The sequence below is a fragment of the Diabrotica virgifera genome, chromosome 9 (genome assembly GCF_917563875.1).
Source record: "Diabrotica virgifera virgifera chromosome 9, PGI_DIABVI_V3a".
Taxonomy (NCBI): Eukaryota; Metazoa; Arthropoda; class Insecta; order Coleoptera; family Chrysomelidae; genus Diabrotica; species Diabrotica virgifera.
The window spans coordinates 179,611,023-179,629,343 of NC_065451.1; the positions used below are offsets into that span (position 1 = coordinate 179,611,023).

General features: G+C 33.6%; 1 protein-coding gene across 4 annotated transcripts in view; it reads left to right on the forward strand.

Moving 5' to 3' along the window:
* Positions 1-18,321, forward strand: part of LOC126892156 (phospholipid-transporting ATPase ABCA3-like) — a 361,018-nt gene that overhangs the window by 135,728 nt on the left and 206,969 nt on the right. Inside the window, exon 1 of one of the 4 annotated variants that reach the window (XM_050661618.1) lies at positions 14,453-14,759. The exons of the other annotated variants lie outside the window; for them this stretch is intronic. The gene's annotated coding sequence lies outside the window, so the exon portion shown is untranslated. Of the gene's footprint in view, positions 1-14,452; positions 14,760-18,321 lie in introns of those variants that run through there. 4 annotated transcript variants of the gene reach the window in all.

Genomic DNA, 18,321 nt, shown 5'->3' on the forward strand with positions numbered 1-18,321 from the left:
GGTAATACTGCACTTTGGTTGCATTGGTGGTGTATTGGCTAAACGTGCAGGGCAGGGTATGGTGCTGATAGAAAAGGCATTCAGGCATCAAATATCCAAAAATCTTTTCAGGCCATAATAATGAAAAGACCTTCTCCAAACGCAGTAAAAACTTATACTGAAATGATGGCATCTCCTGAGGTAAAATGTTCCGGAAGTAAAATGAGCCTCCGTTCGGATCTCCGGGTGAGGACTATCTCAGGGGGAACACCATTGCAGGTTAGAAAAATCAGGATAGGGTCTTGGAATCTTGGTAGTCTTACAGGTAAGAGTCTGGAGTTAGTGGATGCGCTCAAACGAAGAAGAGTTCAAATTGCTTGTATTCAAGAAACTAGGTGGAAAGGACAAAGGGCGAAAGAACTAGGTGAAGGATACAAATTGTGGTATGTAGGGAGTAGTAACACTAGAAATGGAGTTGGTATAATTGCTGATAGTGAAATGAAAGGTAACGTAGTAGAAGTTGTAAGAACGAGTGATAGAATGATGTCAGTGAAATTCGTAATTGATAAAGAGGTATTGAATGTTGTTTGTGTGTATGCTCCCCAAACAGGTCTGGGTGAGAATGAAAGAAGAGCTTTCTATGATCAATTAGGAGACGTACTGAGTGATATTCCAGCAGAGGAGAAAGTTATAATAGGAGGTGATTTCAATGCACATGTGGGCCAAACCAAGACAGGATATGAAACAATACATGGGGGATTAGGCTTTGGAACTAGAAATGAAGCTGGAGATGACATGCTTGAATTAGCAACAGCATTGGATATGGCGATTGTTAACACATTCTTTAAAAAGAGAGAAACTCAACTTATTACCTACAAAAGTGGACAACATCAATCCCAAATAGACTACTTCATGATAAGGAAAGAAGACATACGTGAATGCAAGGACTGCAAGGTAATAGCGAGTGAGACAGTAAGCCAACAACATAAGCTGCTTGTTCTGGACATCGAAGTAAAAAGCGAAACTAAACAAAAATATCGGAGAGGACCACAAAAAAATCAAATGGTGGCTGCTGAAAGATGAGAAAGAAGGTCTATTCAGGAGAAGAATAGTAGAAGAAATATGTTGGAACATGAAAGGAAGCCCTAATACAATTTGGAGAAAAATGGCCAGTAGTATTAGAGAGACTGCTATTGAAATACTTGGGAAAACGTCAGGAAAAAAGTTTGAGGATAAAGAGACTTGGTGGTGGTCAAACGAAGTACAAGGAAAAATAAAAGAGAAGAGAAAATTATATAAAAAGTGGCAAGAAACCAGATCCGACACAGATCTTCAAAACTATATGGTGGCGAAAAAGGAAGCGAAAGTAGCAGTAGCAAAAGCCAAAGCAGAAGCGTATTCAAACCTATATGATCAACTTGATACCAGGGAAGGCGAAACGAAGATATATAAAATAGCCAAACAGAGAGCAAGGAAAGCAAAAGATTTTAATCAGATTAGATGTATCCGAGATGAAAATAATAAAATACTAGTTCACGAAAGGGAAGTCAAAAAGAGATGGAGAAAGTACTTTGACAGCTTATTAAATGAAGAATTTGACAGACAGCCTGTAGAGTCAACGGAGACAGTAGCAGCAATGGTCACCAAAATAACCAACGAGGAAGTGGCTCAAGCGCTTCAAAAAATAAAGAAAGGAAAAGCGGTAGGACCAGATGATATTCCTGGGGAAGTATGGAGAGCATTGGGAGAGACAGGAACAAGGTGGCTAGCAGGTCTATTTAATAGAATTATGGAAGTCGGACAAATGCCAGACGAATGGAGAAGCAGTATACTTGTACCTGTTTACAAAAACAAGGGAGATATACAACAATGTACAAACTACAGGGCTATAAAACTGCTTAGCCACACCATGAAAATATGGGAAAGAGTAATTGACAGACGGATACGTGAAGAGACCGAAATATCCGAGAATCAATTTGGCTTTATGCAGGGTAGATCAACAACAGATGCAATTTTCATTATAAGGCAGTTGATGGAAAAATACAGGAGTAAAGAAACAAACGCTCATATGGTATTCATTGATCTTGAGAAAGCATATGATAGAGTTCCTCGAGAGATTCTGTGGTGGGCACTCAATAAGAAAGGAGTCCCTGGTGAATATGTAAAGATTGTGAGGGATATGTATGAGGGAGTAACGACTAGTGTTAGGACAGGTGTGGGAGAGACTGATAAATTTCATGTGAAAGTAGGATTGCACCAAGGCTCTGTGCTTAGTCCGTATTTATTCTCATTAGTTTTGGACCAGATAACAGCGAAACTACAGGGTAACATTCCATGGTGCTTAATGTATGCTGATGATGTCGTGTTAGTAGGAAATAGTGAAAGAGACTTAGAACAAAAACTGGAACAGTGGAGACAAGCTCTGGAGGAAAAAGGTTTAAAACTTAGTAGGACAAAAACAGAGTATTTGGAATGTTCATTTAAAGATGGAGCTACTACAAATAAAATGGTATTATTGGATGGTGAAATGATTGTGAAAAGCAATAGTTTTAAGTACCTAGGATCGGTATTACAGAGTAATGGAGAAATAGATGGAGATGCATGCAGTAGAATTAGGGCTGGATGGATGAAGTGGAAAGAAGCGAGTGGTGTGTTGTGTGACAGAAAAATTCCAATGAAGCTGAAGGGAAAATTCTATAAAACAGCCATAAGACCGGCTATGATGTACGGAACTGAATGTTGGGCAGTGAAAAAGAAAGAGGAACAACGAATGCATGTGGCGGAAATGAGAATGCTTAGATGGATGAGTGGAGTGACAAAGAAGGATAAAATTAGAAATGAGTATATTAGGGGAAGTCTAGGTGTGGCACCAATTGATGCCAAAATGAGAGAGCATAGGTTAAGATGGTTCGGTCATGTTCAACGTCGAGACGTTAATCACCCAATACGAAGAATAGCTGAAGTGCAGATTCCTGGAAGGAGTAGGAGAGGAAGACCAAAGAAGACCTGGGGGGAGGCGATAAGGCAGGACATGTTGGTAAAGGGGATTAACATTGATATGACCCAAGACAGAATTGTGTGGAGAAATGCAATTAGGGAAGCCGACCCCGCATAGGGATAAGGCAAAGAGAATGATGACAAAGAATAAAAAAGAAGTGAAGTGTTACTTGGGTCACTAGCACTTAGAACAAAAGAGTTGGTTGATATTTTCGCACAGCCAAAAGGAATTGTTTTACAAATATTGCGTTTCATTTTTCTAATGAAAAATATGGTCACAATAACGGGATGACAGCCCAAAGCCTTGTCACGAAACCTTTAACATCTTTCGCCAAACTCATGAGCAAATACGGAGTCATATAAACCCATGAAAAAACATCATACCACAAGGAGTGCGTTCAGGTTGAGCTGGATTTCTAAAAAGTTATCGCAACCCTCAAAAGCCAGTCACTAACCAGATAGACTCTCAGAGGTCTAAACAAAAACAAAAAATAAAGAAAGACTACGACCAATAGTAGGGTCTATAGTGATCTTAGGTCGACAAAATATTCCTTTAAGAGACCATCGTGATGATATCCTTATGCTTCTGGACGAAGATGCTGGACCTAGGAATGAGGGGAATTGCTGTGGTACTAAGGCAAAACCCGATATGTCCAAAATTATCGATTTTTCGTTTTTAATGCCAATATGTACATTGAGCGATGAAGAATGTGATGACAAAACCCTACATGGCTAAACGCATCCATGTAACCAGTAGATAATAAAATTGTTTCCGATATGTCCACTATTACAACAACACCGCGAACTTTTAAACTTATCTGCTACAAAATCACGTTTCTTGACATATCGGGTTTTGCATTGACATATCGCATCAGGAGATAAGACTCTTAAATAACACCTATCCACAGAATCTTCCTGAGCAACATGCATTAGTAGCAGCAGTCAAAATGAATTAATAACATGTTGTGGTGGAGAAATAATTGAACAAATAATATTTGACGAAACGACTGACGTATCCCACGTGGAACAGCTTTCTCTAAATTTGGGATACATACACAATAACAACATTCGTGAAGACTTTGTCAAATTCATTGACGCTTATGAGAACCTAAAAATAATTAGTGAAAATCAAGAACGAGGGAAAGAACAAGGCCTGGCAGGAGAAGCATTGGAAAAAATAGTATTAAACTTGTTGAAAGAACTGCACTTGGATCCGAAGAAATGTGTAGGAATCGGTACTATGGCAGGAATGGTGAGTTTTAAGGCACTTCTTAAAGTGTGTGAAAAGTGACTTAAAACTCACCATTGTAACCCCAATTTTTAAAAATTACCCCCCGTACTTCTGGTACTCCTCCCCAAAAAAAGTTTATGGCCCCTCCCGAAAATCCGTCCTGGATCCGCCTCTATTCACTGTTTATAGACTCTTTCATTTTCAATCATTAGGTATGCAGGGCATGACAAAAAAATAATATTTACTACTCGGGAAGTAGTACATCAGCAAAGAAAGTACTAAATCAGCTTCGTCTCGACCGTAAATTTCCTGCGATTTGTAACAATCTTTACTTTTATTTCCTCGTTACATAATATACTTAACGTCATACTAGTTCATTACTGTGTTTTTATTACTTTTATCAACTACATATTAGTATACTTTATGGCCCGCATAGGCATAAAGCCAAAAAAAATTATACAGTAGAAATACATTAAGTACACTAAGTTGACTCTTATTTACAAAAAATTACAAAGCCGTTATATTAAATAGGTACATTCAATGACAAGGAAAATCAACTAACTCCATCTTGTTCACAGTTTTCAGAAATAAAACAGTGTTTCAAAATATTTTTAAATGTACTTATTATGTGCTTTTATCCCGTGGTTCACCTCACCGGCTCACACCTCCGCCGTCGCCAAACTGGTCGATTTGAGCCCACCAACTACTTTCCAATCCACCGTATTCTCCAGATTTGGCCCTATACGACTTTTTTTTCAAATTTGAAAAAGTCACTAGTCGGGCATAAATGTAAGTCCATTGAGTTCATCACCGTCATATGGAAGCCTACTTTGCAGACCTCGATAAAACCTATTTTTCAGACGGGTCAAAGAAGTTGGTACATCGCTAGGTTGTTAAGCTAAAATGAAACAATATTGAAAAATAAATCGCCATTTTTTCAAAATGTCACAGTACTTATTGGACTGATTTAATATTATAAAGAAGCGCAGTATACGCAATGAACGAGTGAAGAAAACTTCATCTGCATATCGGCCATTTTTAAGATGAAAGTTCACTTTTCTTCTATTTCTTCTTCTTAGTGTGTATGTGTGCTATCGGATCTCTTGACTGTGGACTTAATCCATTAGCCAAATTAAAATTACTTACGAACTAAAATCTTATGAGATATCTCTTATACTCTCATTATATTTTTGAATATGAATGACCTATTTGATAATAATGATTTACAAATATATGTACTTATCTATTTTAATGATACTTTTTCCATTTTTTTTTATTTTTTTTTATTTTTTTTAATTTTTTTTATTTTTTTTATATTTATTTATTATAATTTTTTTTTAATTATTTTTTTATTTTTTATTTATTCATTTTTTTATTTATTTATTATTTTTTAAACTAAGGAAAATTAACTGGGATACATAAGTGCTCAGGGGTGTTTCAGAGCAAAATCAAACAAGAACAGACCACGGAAAGGAGGGTCAACAAATGGGGTAAACAAAGGTAACTTATATATAATATCACAATTTTAGTTTTGTATTATTAATGTGTTTAGTTAGGATCTCATAGATACTTTTATCTTTTGTAGCGATTAATGTTTGTAAATTAAAAGGTTTTTTTTTGTGTTGTTTAATATGAATTTGATTTATAAAATGTTCTACTTTTTTTTCTTTTAGTTTGCAATCTAATCTCATATTATGTTCTGCGGATCCTAATTTTCCACATTCACAACAGTTTGTGTCAGAAAATCCTATTTTATATTTTTTATGTTCTGGAACTAAGGAGTGGCCAAACCTAAGTCTACATAATATATATGATATAAGGATCTTGTTGCCTTGATAATCACTAAACCAGCCTTTGGATGGAATATCTGTTTGAATACTTTTAAAATACAGTCCCTTTTTGGAATTGCTATACTATTCTTTCTAATTGTTCATTTTATTAATATTAATAATAAGCATAGGCGTCATTTAGTGTTAGCTTATATTCACAGTTAGTTTCTAGTTCTGTAGCACTCTTTGCTAGTTTGTCCACAATTGCACTGTGTTCTAAATTGCAATGAGCTTTTATCCAGCAGAAAGATATTTCTTTGCCTTTGGCTTTGAGTTCAATAAAGTTTTTTATTATTTCTATAATGATATGATTGTTATATCCTGTCCACTTTTCCAATTTGCTTAGAGCACTTTTGCTATCTGACAGTATTACGAATCTATTGTTATTATTGTTGATCGTGGCTATGTATTGCATTGCTTTCAATATTGCTATTAGTTTGCCTGTAAATACTGTGGTATTTTCATCTAATCCTATTCCTTCTTTGTATTGTGTTTTAGGGTCCCATATGGCAGCAGCAACTCTAGAGTTAATCTTTGAGGCATCTGTATAATTTTGGTAATACTGTGGGCATAGTATTTCTATATCTGCATTAAACATAGAGTTCCTTAGATTCGCTGGGAAATTCGAATAATCTTTCATGTAAATTGGCAATATTAGGAATGCTATTTATATACAGGGTGTCCCAAAAGTAGTGGAACGGTCGAATATTTCGCGAACTAAACATCGGATCGAAAAACTGAAAAATAAGTGTTCAATCGTTTTCAAAAATCTATCCAATGACACCAAACACCAACCCCCACTACACCCCCTGGAGGTGGGGTGGAGGGTAACTTTAAAATCTCAAATGGAAACCCCTAGTTTTTCTTGCAGATTTGTATTCGTTACGTAAAAGTAAGCAACTTTTATTCAAAACATTTTTTCGAACTGTGATTTATTTGATAACACGTCTACTTTTTTAAGATGAGTTTTGGCTGCCTGATTTTAAAATATGCATCCATAATCTAAAATAGATCTTATATATTATGATCTGTACATTATTAATAAAATATTGGCATCTGCTCCCCAAGTTATGTGACTTACTGCTCGTAGTAGTGCATTATAACCTTTTTCAGCTCTTGTCACAATGTATTCAATATGGTCTTTCCAACTCATTTTTCTATCTAATATCATCCCCGAATACTTAATTTTAGGTTGAACTTTGAACTGTTTGAACGTTTTGCATTTTTACTAGTTAGGGAAGTTTTTGCTTTCTGGAGAATATGCAAATCTGTGTTTTATTTAAAGATATTGTTAAATTTAAGTGATACAAGTCTTCAAGTAAACAACTGTATAATTTATTTATTATTTTGCACCCCTGTTCTACCCCGTTTTGGTCTACGTAAATACATATGTCATCTGCAAACTGTAATATTTTACCTTGGGTACTATTTGATATGATTTTACCTATATCCGAAGTATAAATTATAGCATATAATATCGGGCTTAGGATACTTCCTTGAGGTATCTCAGTGTTTGATATTCTGGGACCTAATAGTTTATTCCCAATTTGAATATACAAGACTCTGTATATTACTGTAAAGTTTAAAAATTCTCCAGCATAATATATCTGGGATCCCCATTTTCTTCATTAAGTGATATAGGATTAACAGATTAACATTATCATACGCATTTTCGACGTCTATAAATGTAGCCACAACTGACTTATTAGTAGAAAATAATGAGTTTTAAACATCCAGTACCAAGTGTGATACGTTTTCCATTGTTGAACATGATTTTCTGAATCCAAATTTTGTTGGACAGAGTCGGGAATTTTTCTCCTTTCAGCCAAAATTCTAATCTTTGTTTAATCATTCTCTCCAATGTTTTTAAGATACATGACGATAGCGAAATGACTCTGTATGAATCCGGACAATTTGCAGGTTTGTGTTGCTTGAGAATTGGGACTATAATATATTCTTTCCATGAGTTTGGAACTTCCATGCTTATCCATATTAGGTCTGGATCCCGCGTATGAAAAAAAAGTTGATTAATAGCAAGCTGAAAATTTGTTAATAGCTTAAGGGTGTCTAGTCGGACAAACTTTGATATATGGGAACACTGGAACAGGGGAAGTTTTAATTGTGGAACAGGTTAAAAATTTGGAACGGTCAGACCACGAAAACGGCACATGTATTTTGTCCGACAGAACAGACTTAAACTCTCCGAACAGATATTAAACTCTCATGCAAAAATCAGACTGCTATTTATCACCAAATGGGCGTTTTAATGAGTGTAACATGTAGAATATGTCAAATGACAGGAATTATGACAGGTGATAAATAGCAGTCTGATTTTTGCATGAGAGTTTAATCTCTGTTCGGAGAGTTTAAGTCTGTTCTGTCGGACAAAATAAATGTGCCGTTTTCGTGGTCTGACCGTTCCAAATTTTTAACCTGTGCCACAATTAAAATTGCCCCTGTTCCAGTGTTCCCGTATATAAAAGTTTATCCGACTAGACACCCTTAAGCTATTAACAAATGTTCAGCTCGCTATTAATCAACTTTTTTTTCAGACGCGGGATCCAGACCTAAATGCTTTAGAAGTTGTATTTTTCTTTGAATAGAAAAATTATATAGCATACTATAGTGAATACTGTCCTTTCCTGAAGCTGAGCTGTTATTGTTTTTAAACAATTTTTAAGCTCTTCCAAATTAAATAATTCTGTTAGAAATTTACTGTCTTCAGTGATTGTACTGTTCGTTTTACATGTAATTTCTTCCTCTAGGACCCAAGGTCTGGCAATTTTGTTGAAGAATGGTTCGATTCATTCATTTTCAACTATTGGATTTTTAGGTGGCTTATAGGCATTTTTTAATTTTTAAGGGAAAATGAATAAGGGAAAATTTTTTAATTTTCTAATTTCACTCCATATTTTACTTATCGGTGTATTTTTATTCAAACTATTACATACATTTTTTCATGAGGCTCTTTTAATATTTAAAATAATTATTTTTTTATATGCTTCTGATTGCTGATATTTTAAGTAGTTTTCGTGATTAGATATTCTTTTAAATTGTAAAAAAGCCTGTTTTTGTAGTCTAGTAGCCTCCCTACATTCATTATTCCATCATGGTTTATTAAATTTTGGATTGGTCACTTTTCTCTTCTCTGTAATGCTAATTTTACTAGCATTATTTATAGAATCATAAAACATTTGATATTCTTGTTCTGTATTTTGTCCTATATTGTCTTTTTGTTTATTCTTAATAGTGGTTATTCTTGTATTCTATTCTTCTATTGTATTGTGTTCTTCTTAGTGGTTAACTTGATGTTGGTATTGTAATATCATGAAACTATCAGTGATTTTTTTCAATGTTCCTTCATTTCTCTTTATCTTTCCACATTCTGACAATGGAGCTCCAATAGTAACAACATTATGGTCCATGTGTTATATTCGAGATCTACTTTGATTTCTTCTGCCTTCTACCTTTCACTGGATTAGGTTTTGAAGACTATTTCTTCGAAACACGTGTCCAAAAAGCCTATAATTCATTCTATTTGTGTTCTTACTCTTTTCTTTATATTTAGCATCAGAAACTTGTTTGTGATCTAACAAAGAGTATCAAGTAACAAGTTACCATTCGTGAAGGTGATGTTGACATTGGAGGAGAAGAAGCTATTTGAGACGCATCATACCTCATCAACCCCCCTTAGGAAAAATAATGTCTCGGATTTAATATTTTTCTATTTATCTTTTGAGTCTGCAAATGATTCTCAAAAAAATACATTTCTCGTGGAGCAGTGTATCGGCAAAATATCTATTTAATAATTAAAACGTCATTGACGGTAACACCTATAAATCATTAAAAGTAGTAATTGTTCAATTGAGCCCATCTTTAGGATACTAGATTTTCACATTGAATCTTTTAAACGGTACTGGTGATTTGGTGTGATAAGTATGTGATCAAAACAGGTATGCACTTTTAATAATAAAGAATTTTGTTTGCTACTATGTTTAGATTGCAAATTCTTAGATTCATATTCATAATAGGGTTTGGAGATTACTATTTAAATATAACTATGATTATAATTCTTTAATTATGCATTAGTTTATATGTGAAAAAATCATCGATTTCGCGTAAAAATCTTATACAGGCTTTTGAGAGTTCTAAATCTTGAAGACGTACCTACAGATGATTATACTTTTTGTGTATTTTTGCCTAAATATTTTAAAAAATTTTTAACGAAAAATGGTTCCAATAAAAGGCCTTCAATTTGCGAGTTTCTTAAGAGCGTAGGCGCAAAATTTAAGAGACCAATGCATTCATTTTTTCCAAACTTGAGAAAACTAATAAATATTTTTGAAAAATTTAAACGCAGAATGAAAGACTACATACAAGTTTTCGTCGTTGTCCGATTGATAGCAGCACTAGTTGGGTCTCTAGGCTAGGTATCCCGTTTTATCCGACTATCCCGTTTTTTCCAACTCTCCCCTATCTATCTTTCAAATTGGTGTCATAAACATGTACAGTGAGTCTATTGGCTTTCACTTAATCTAAAATAATTAAAAATTTTTATGTCATACTACTTCGCTATTGTATTTTTATTACTTAATTACCAACTACATTATAGAGGAGTCAATGTATATCGAAAACTTGCATTGTTTCGGAAAAAATCAACAAGCTTATATTTTTCTTAAACCTCTTTTGTTAGTTTATAAATATGTTCAAGTAAAAAGTTCTACTCACTGAATTAGCCGCTAATAGGGAACTTGCATAAAATTTTAAATTCGAAAAAAATCTTATAAATAGGGAGCGGATTTATATGCGAGCAATTTTGACAAAATATGCGCATACATATGCAGTAAAAAATTACGAAGTATGCGCATACATATGCAGTAAAAAATTACGAAATATGCGCAAGATATGCACAATAATTTCAAAAAATGCGCACTTTGAGAAACCACTACTTTATCTATAATATAATAAATGTATCGATTTTCCACTATTTTCTTGATTTTTTTATGGTATCGTAAATTTGAGGTACGTAATTTTTTCTCAAGGTACCTTCATCGGGAACACCTTTCATGGAATATATTTCCAAAAACTTTTAAACATAGGATTTTCCAGTTTTTTCAAAGGTAGTTCAACGATTATTGTCTACTGTCAATGGGTAACTGATCAACTTTCGATTCGCCCATCTTCTTGCATGTTGAATTATGTAGTTCTGTCCCCACGTGTTGTATAACCGAAAATTTTCACTGAGACGGTATCTACGACAATAACACATACTTTTTCACACTATTTAAACTTAAAATGTTGAAGATGCAGCAAAATATTATTTAATGAAGAAAAAGAGAGGAAGAAAGTAATCTTAAACTCACCATTTTACTACATGCTTTGCAGAATGGTTTTACATTGGTGTAAAGGAGATGGGGATAGGTTCTGATCCGGAAATAAACCAGGCTAAAATCTTTCTGCTTATTACTCTATTCACAAACAGAAGTACTTTTATACAAAAACTAAACATTCGCATTGACCGACTAAGGGCCGGTTGTTCGAACGCTAATCAACAATGATCACTATCAAATATTTAATTACTGTCACCAACTCTCAATGTCAACTTTGATTGGGTTGCTGAAAACATAATTGATTATAATTATGAGATTAGTTAATTAATTATTATAACAATTAATTACATAATTGATTAACTAATTCCATAATTGTAATCCATAATTATGTTTTCAGCAACTCAAATAAAGTTGACATTGACAGTTGGTGACAGTAATTAAATATTTGATAATGATCATTTTTGAGTAGCGTTCGAACAACCAGCCCTATATAGGTGACTTATTTTACTAATTTACGGGATCTGATGTAAATCATATTTAAATTTCCGCTAGAGAATCGTAAAACGATGTTTAGAGGTGTAAAAATTCCCTTAACAATAGGGTATTTAACATCCTACAATAATTTTATGACGGCGTACTACCGTCAAGAAAAACCGAAAAGGTAGTGAATGAGCCGACTTCAGGTAGCTCTAAAAAAGATATGACAGCATGTGCGGGGGAATATTTTGTGTCGAATTAAAAAAATTTAGAATTTTTCGTTTGGGCGAAAATGTTTTTATTTTAAATAGACACATAATATGGACGTTTCTTTAAAAATATGCAAAATTTGGTAAAGTTCTCAAATATGCGAAATATGCAAGCAATATGCATTTAGCATAAAATCCGCTCCCTAGTTATAAATCACAACAGAAGATAATTTAAAACATGTATCAAAGATAAAAAAGTTGTTTTTGTGTTCCGTTTGGCCCCTAAAGACGATTCTAAATTCAAATTATTTCAGCTAGCCCAAAATGCGTCGTGACGTCATATGGTTGTGTGTTTACATTCTGCACCAATAAAGTAAACAAAATTGTATTAAATTAGACATTAAATGAGACTTTAAATGAGAATTAGACTTTAAATTAGACATTATAAACGTTAGTAGAAAATACAGCTATGTGACGTCACAAGTGTTATTGATCGTTTGAACTATTTCAAATACATAGAAAACTTGTACTTTTACAAAATGGAACTAAACAACATTTATAGTGTTTTCTTTTATTTTCCATAGTAAACCTTCTTTCCTTTCCTTCAAAAACTGTATCAAACTCCAATCTCAACAAACTGATATATATTTTTAAAATGACAAACGATAAATATCATTAGAATATAATATATATATATATATATATATATATATATATATATATATATATATATATATATATATATATATATATATATATATATATATATATATATATATATATATATATATATATATATATATATATAATCGGTTCATAACGTTCTACGACGTCTTCCGATTTCCAATCGCCATTGCTCTCGATCGTAGCACATGTCTTCGTTCAAGCCTCTTTCTCCGATTTCCCTATGGATTCCTTCTATCCAGCTTTTCCTAGGTCTTCCTCTCTTCCGCCGTCCTTTTGGTGCCCATCGTAGCACTTGCTTGGGTAATCTGTCTTCTTCCATACGTTGTACGTGGCCAAACCATCTTAGTTGCTTTGTTTTTATATCGTCCATTATTGTATGCTTTACATCCATTATCTCCAATATTCTTGTATTTCTGATTTTTTGTATTCTCGATATACCAGCAGATCTTCTCCAGAAGTCCATTTCAGTTGTTCTGAGCATATTTTCGGATTTTTCTTTAAGTGGCCAAACTTCGCTACTGTATGTTATAATGCTCTTAACAATGCTGTTATAGATGTTACGTTTATTTTCTTTGGAGATACTTTGGTCCCATAGGATTTTGTTCAATAATGCGATAGCTTTCCTTCCTTGTGTGCACCTTTCTTGGATATTCTTGTCCAACGTTCCATCTTGTGTAATTGTAAGACCCAAGTATTTATATATAAATATGTTTCCCTTATTTCGCGACGATGAGCTGGCCAAATACCCAAGTAGGTGTAGGCCAATAAACTAAAGAAGAAGAAAAATATACTTAAATATAACCATAAATATAAACATCAATAAAGTTCAACTATATGACGTCACGGGTCGTTTAAACTATTTTAAATCACATAAGATTTTAAATTTGTACTTCTAAGTTATTATGAATTTTTGAAGCGTCAAGATTTGGAAATCTCACTTAACATAACTAAACATTGTTATGTAATAAAAAAATGTGCAAGTTTCCTATTGTTTATGAAATTGTTTTAACAATAAAGCCCCTTTTGTATAAATAATTTGAAAAATATTGGCAAATTTATCATTTTACTGTAATCAAAAATGTTTCTACTTTCTAACTACTTCATCTTTCAAGTGCCAGATGACGCTAGTCACCTAGTCCATTCACGTCAGTTGCGGTGTGGGGGATAAACTCTCGGTGTTGGTCAATTGGAGTATGGAGTAGCAGGCCTACGTTCTCTCCGATGAGACTCCAACAAGAGTCGAAAATCGTCGATTCAGAGGGCTGGACTGCGCTCCGTATTCTAATTGAAAAATAAGATTGTTTTGCCTTCGCATTGCAACTGAATAAAAAAAGAAAAAAAATAAATGGAATTTTTATTTTATTGTTTCTATTTTCTTTTTGATCATGCTGAATCCTGCTCTGACATTAAAATTTGAAAATTCAAAAAAATATTATATTTTTTTGAGCACTTATAAGTACAGTATGTGCAACTCAGAACCATATAGGAAATTTTTTATTATCAATTTTACGAAAAAATCTATGATACAATCTATGAGTGATTTTTAATATTTATTAAAATTAGATTTAAAATAAAAAATATATACTTCAAATTAGCCAAATATTTAATACAAAAAAATTGAACTGAAGATAAGATAAAAATAGAATATTAAGTATTTCTGGTTTTTTAATCTAAGAAGAGGACCTCGTCAATCTGATTTTTTTATTTATTCTGCTTTAAGATATAGTGTGAAGTATACGAGTGCCTTTATTTTATCGGGAATAGGGAATTTTAAATAATTGTCTTGTAATAATTTCTCAAATTTGCGACTATTTTGGTTTAGAGATGAAAGCTTTGACTTAAACGGTCTGCTGTGTTGAGAAAGTGAATAGCAAATTCTTCCAATATTTGAAGCACTGTCAAACACAATCAAAAATACGGTTTTAACTGATAATGGACTTAACGTTCATTTAGAGCAATATACAACTATTTTCCCAAAAATAGAAGGAAATACAAATTCTGCTGTTTCTAAATTGTAGTGGTAAGTATTTACTGATAAAATAATAACAATAACACGCAATTTTTCTTAATAAATGAGAAAATGATAACATCCTACTTTACAGTGTAATCAAGAATTAGATCCATTCTCATAATCACTGTTTTGTCGGTATCTTCTATTGGATTGTAAGTGATGACTGGGTTATTTTTTTGTTCTAAAACTATTTCCTTGTGGCATTTTTATAATTAACTATTTATATGGAAACTAAGTCACAATTAAATTAAAAAAAAACCGCAGAATACTACTAAATTAAACAAAAATGTTGTTGCTTAGTAAAAAATTCTTCTAATAATTTATTTAATCCGACTCATTTATATCGGCAATAGAAGACTTTAAAAAATGATATTGCCAATATTTATGAGTTGCTTTCCTGGGACGACTTTACTGAAATATACACTTGAAAGCAAAATAATCGACTCAGTTGCTGAATAGTACACGTTAGAAGTCTCGAATTTCCTAAACCTGTTTTAAGATTCGAATAATTTTTTTAGTATGTTACAGCCTTATTTTTTAAGAAAATCTATGTAATATTATTGTTGCTAGACAGGTAAAGGTCATTTTATACCGGGTGTAAAAATCATAGGGTGTTTTTTTCCTTAAACGTATCTAACTTTTTTATTATCCAACATAAGCAAATGAGTCAAAAAAGAAACTGTTAATAAAGCCTAAGCCTACAAGGGAATTTTAATTGAAATATTTTTTATATGCTAGAATACTCCACAGGGTGGTCCGAACTTTAAGAAAAAAACACAGTATGATTGTTACACCCAGTATAAAATGACCTTTATCTGTATAGCAACAATAATATTACATCGATTTTCTTAAGTAATAAGGCTATAACATACTAAAAAAATCACTCAAATCGGACAACAGGTTTAGGAAACTCCACGTGTACAATTATTCAGCAAGTGAGTCGATTATTTTGCTCTCAAGTGTAGTTCATTCGACTACATGAAATCAACCCCAACCCAAGAATATCCGCCAATATACCAGTATATTATGCTTCAATGCAATTTAATCCAGCATTTAACATCCTTCTATTAACTCTTCACATTTTCGCACACTTGTTTTTTACACACAATTTAACTTTTTTTATGTAAAGGCAGTTCCGGCGCTAGGGTATAAGGTACCCGCCTTTAAAACTAGCATAAACGCCCTTCGTTTTTTTTAAATTAGCATTGTGTATGACACCAGCAGAAATAAGCTCATTTTGCCGCCCCCCAAACAGGGGCTCCCGCTTGCGATGCATCCCTTGCCCTCGTGTTATCGCTGGCCCTGTGTGTGAGTGGTTAGTATAAGTTTCAGTTCAAACCCCCCGAGTAATGGGTTTGTAATGATATTGTATCGAACTTCCACAAAACTCCAGATGCGGCCCATTATGGGTACCAGGGGCCTAGGATGTTATCGCCGTCATGATATTCGTATTCAGCGAGCCCAAAAACACCCGAGTACTTAATATTATTGTAATAGTGACTCATATCCATTTTGTACATATCCTTTATTGCTCATATCCATGTTTCATGGAAAATGCAAATTACCCAGTCAATACCTTTCTGCTACTAGAGTCATTCTGAAGAACCTACTTACTTACTTACTTAGTCCTAAGCCTTTCTACCTTTAGGTGTAAGGCTGGTGGAGTTAAGTTTGGCATTGTAGTCTCCATGCTTTCCGATCTTGCGTTAGGTTTCTTGAACTTTCCAATGTCAATTTCTTCTTCTCGACCCCTTTTCTGATTTCATCTACCCACGTAACTCTTGGTCTTCCTCTTTTGTTTTTCCCCTGCACTCTCGTTTCGAACACTCGTTTTTTTAGCCTCTCATTCGACATTCTACACACGTGCCCGAACCATCTAACTTGCCCCTCCAATATATTTTCATTGATTAATTCTAGTTTTATGTTTTGTCTAATTGTTTCGTTTCGTATTTTGTCTGTCCTCTTTCTGTTTGCTATTTTCCTCAGGAACCTCATTTCCATAGCATTGACTCTGGATTTTTATCTCCCCGTCAATGTCCATGTCTCGCTGCTATACATGATTTTTGGTCTAACTACTGATTTAACGACTGCCGTTTTTACTTTCTCCGGTATCTCTTTTTTCCCCAAAAATGTTGTTTTCATAGCGTTAAATAAGCTTCCTGTTGTCCCATTCTCTCGTTTATTTCCATGTCTTGTTTACCATTTGATTCGATTATTACTCCTAGCTATTTAAAATATTCCACTTGCTCTAGTTGTTTTCCGTCTAATTCTATTGCGTGTGTCTTCCTATTATTTGAAATTACCATTGTTTTTGTTTTCTCTGTATTATTTTCATATTTATTTTTGATAGTTCTTCTTCTAGGATTTCAAGATTGTTCTGTAAGTCTTCTCTGTTTTCTGCTATCAATACCATGTCGTCTGCAAATAGTAGCTCCGATAGTTGAGTCCGTTTCATTTGCCAGTATCCTAATATTAGTTCTCTCATTCTTCTCTTGGCTTTCTTTATCGCTTCATCCAGTACCACTGAGAATAGCAGTGGACTCAGCTTACTGTATTTGTATTATTTTTGTACATATCCTTTATTACTTCTATTGTGTGTCTATCGGCTCCCATTTCTTTTAGTGTCTTCCCTACGTTCTTTCTTCAAATTCTGTCAAACGCCTTTTCCAGGTCAATGAAGCACATATGTATCTCTCTATTCTTCTTGATTACGTTCTCACTTACTTGTCTTAATGTGAATGTTAGGTATTACGTGCTTCTGTCCTTCCTGAATCCACACCGTGTGTCTTCCATAGTTGTTTCTATTTGAGTTTTTATTCTTGTGTCCATTATTCTTGCAAATACCTTCCCAGGGATACTTGATATGGTGATACCTCGGTAATTATTACAGTTTCTCTTGTCTTCCTTTTTGGTAGTGGTAATATAATGCCTTTCTTCCAGTCCTTTGGTAATTCTGCTCTATTTATGATACCATTCATTAGTTCTTTCATGCTATCCATTCCCTCTGTCCCCATTAATTTTATCATTTCCGGGGTGATATTGTCCTTGCCTGTGTCATTCCTTTCTTGTATCTCCCCTGTATTGTCCGTGTCTGCATGAGTTAGCTCTTTGAAATGTTCTCTCCATCTTTCCATTATTTGTTTTTCTTCTGTTAGTACGTTTCCATTCTTGTCTTTTATATTCAGGATCGTGTGCTCTTTCTTTTATCTGAGTTGTTTTATTGCGCCGTAGAAGAGTTTTTGGTTTTCCCTATAATTTTTTGTCCTTTGTGTATCCTGTACTCTTTGCCATTTGTTGCTGCTTACCAAAAAGTAATCTACATCTACATGATTGATTTTTCGTTTCTGCTGTCTTGTACTCTCGTGTATTTGTGTACTTCTTTATGTTTAAATTTTGTATTTGTTATAACTAGTTTGTTCTCCATAGGTATTTCTATTATTCTTTGACCATTTCTGTTTAGTATTTCTTCTCCTTCTTTTCCCATACACTCCTCTATTCCGCTGTTGTTGTTTCCGACTCTACCGTTTAGATCTCCCATTACAATTACGTTTTCTTCCCCATTATCAATTTG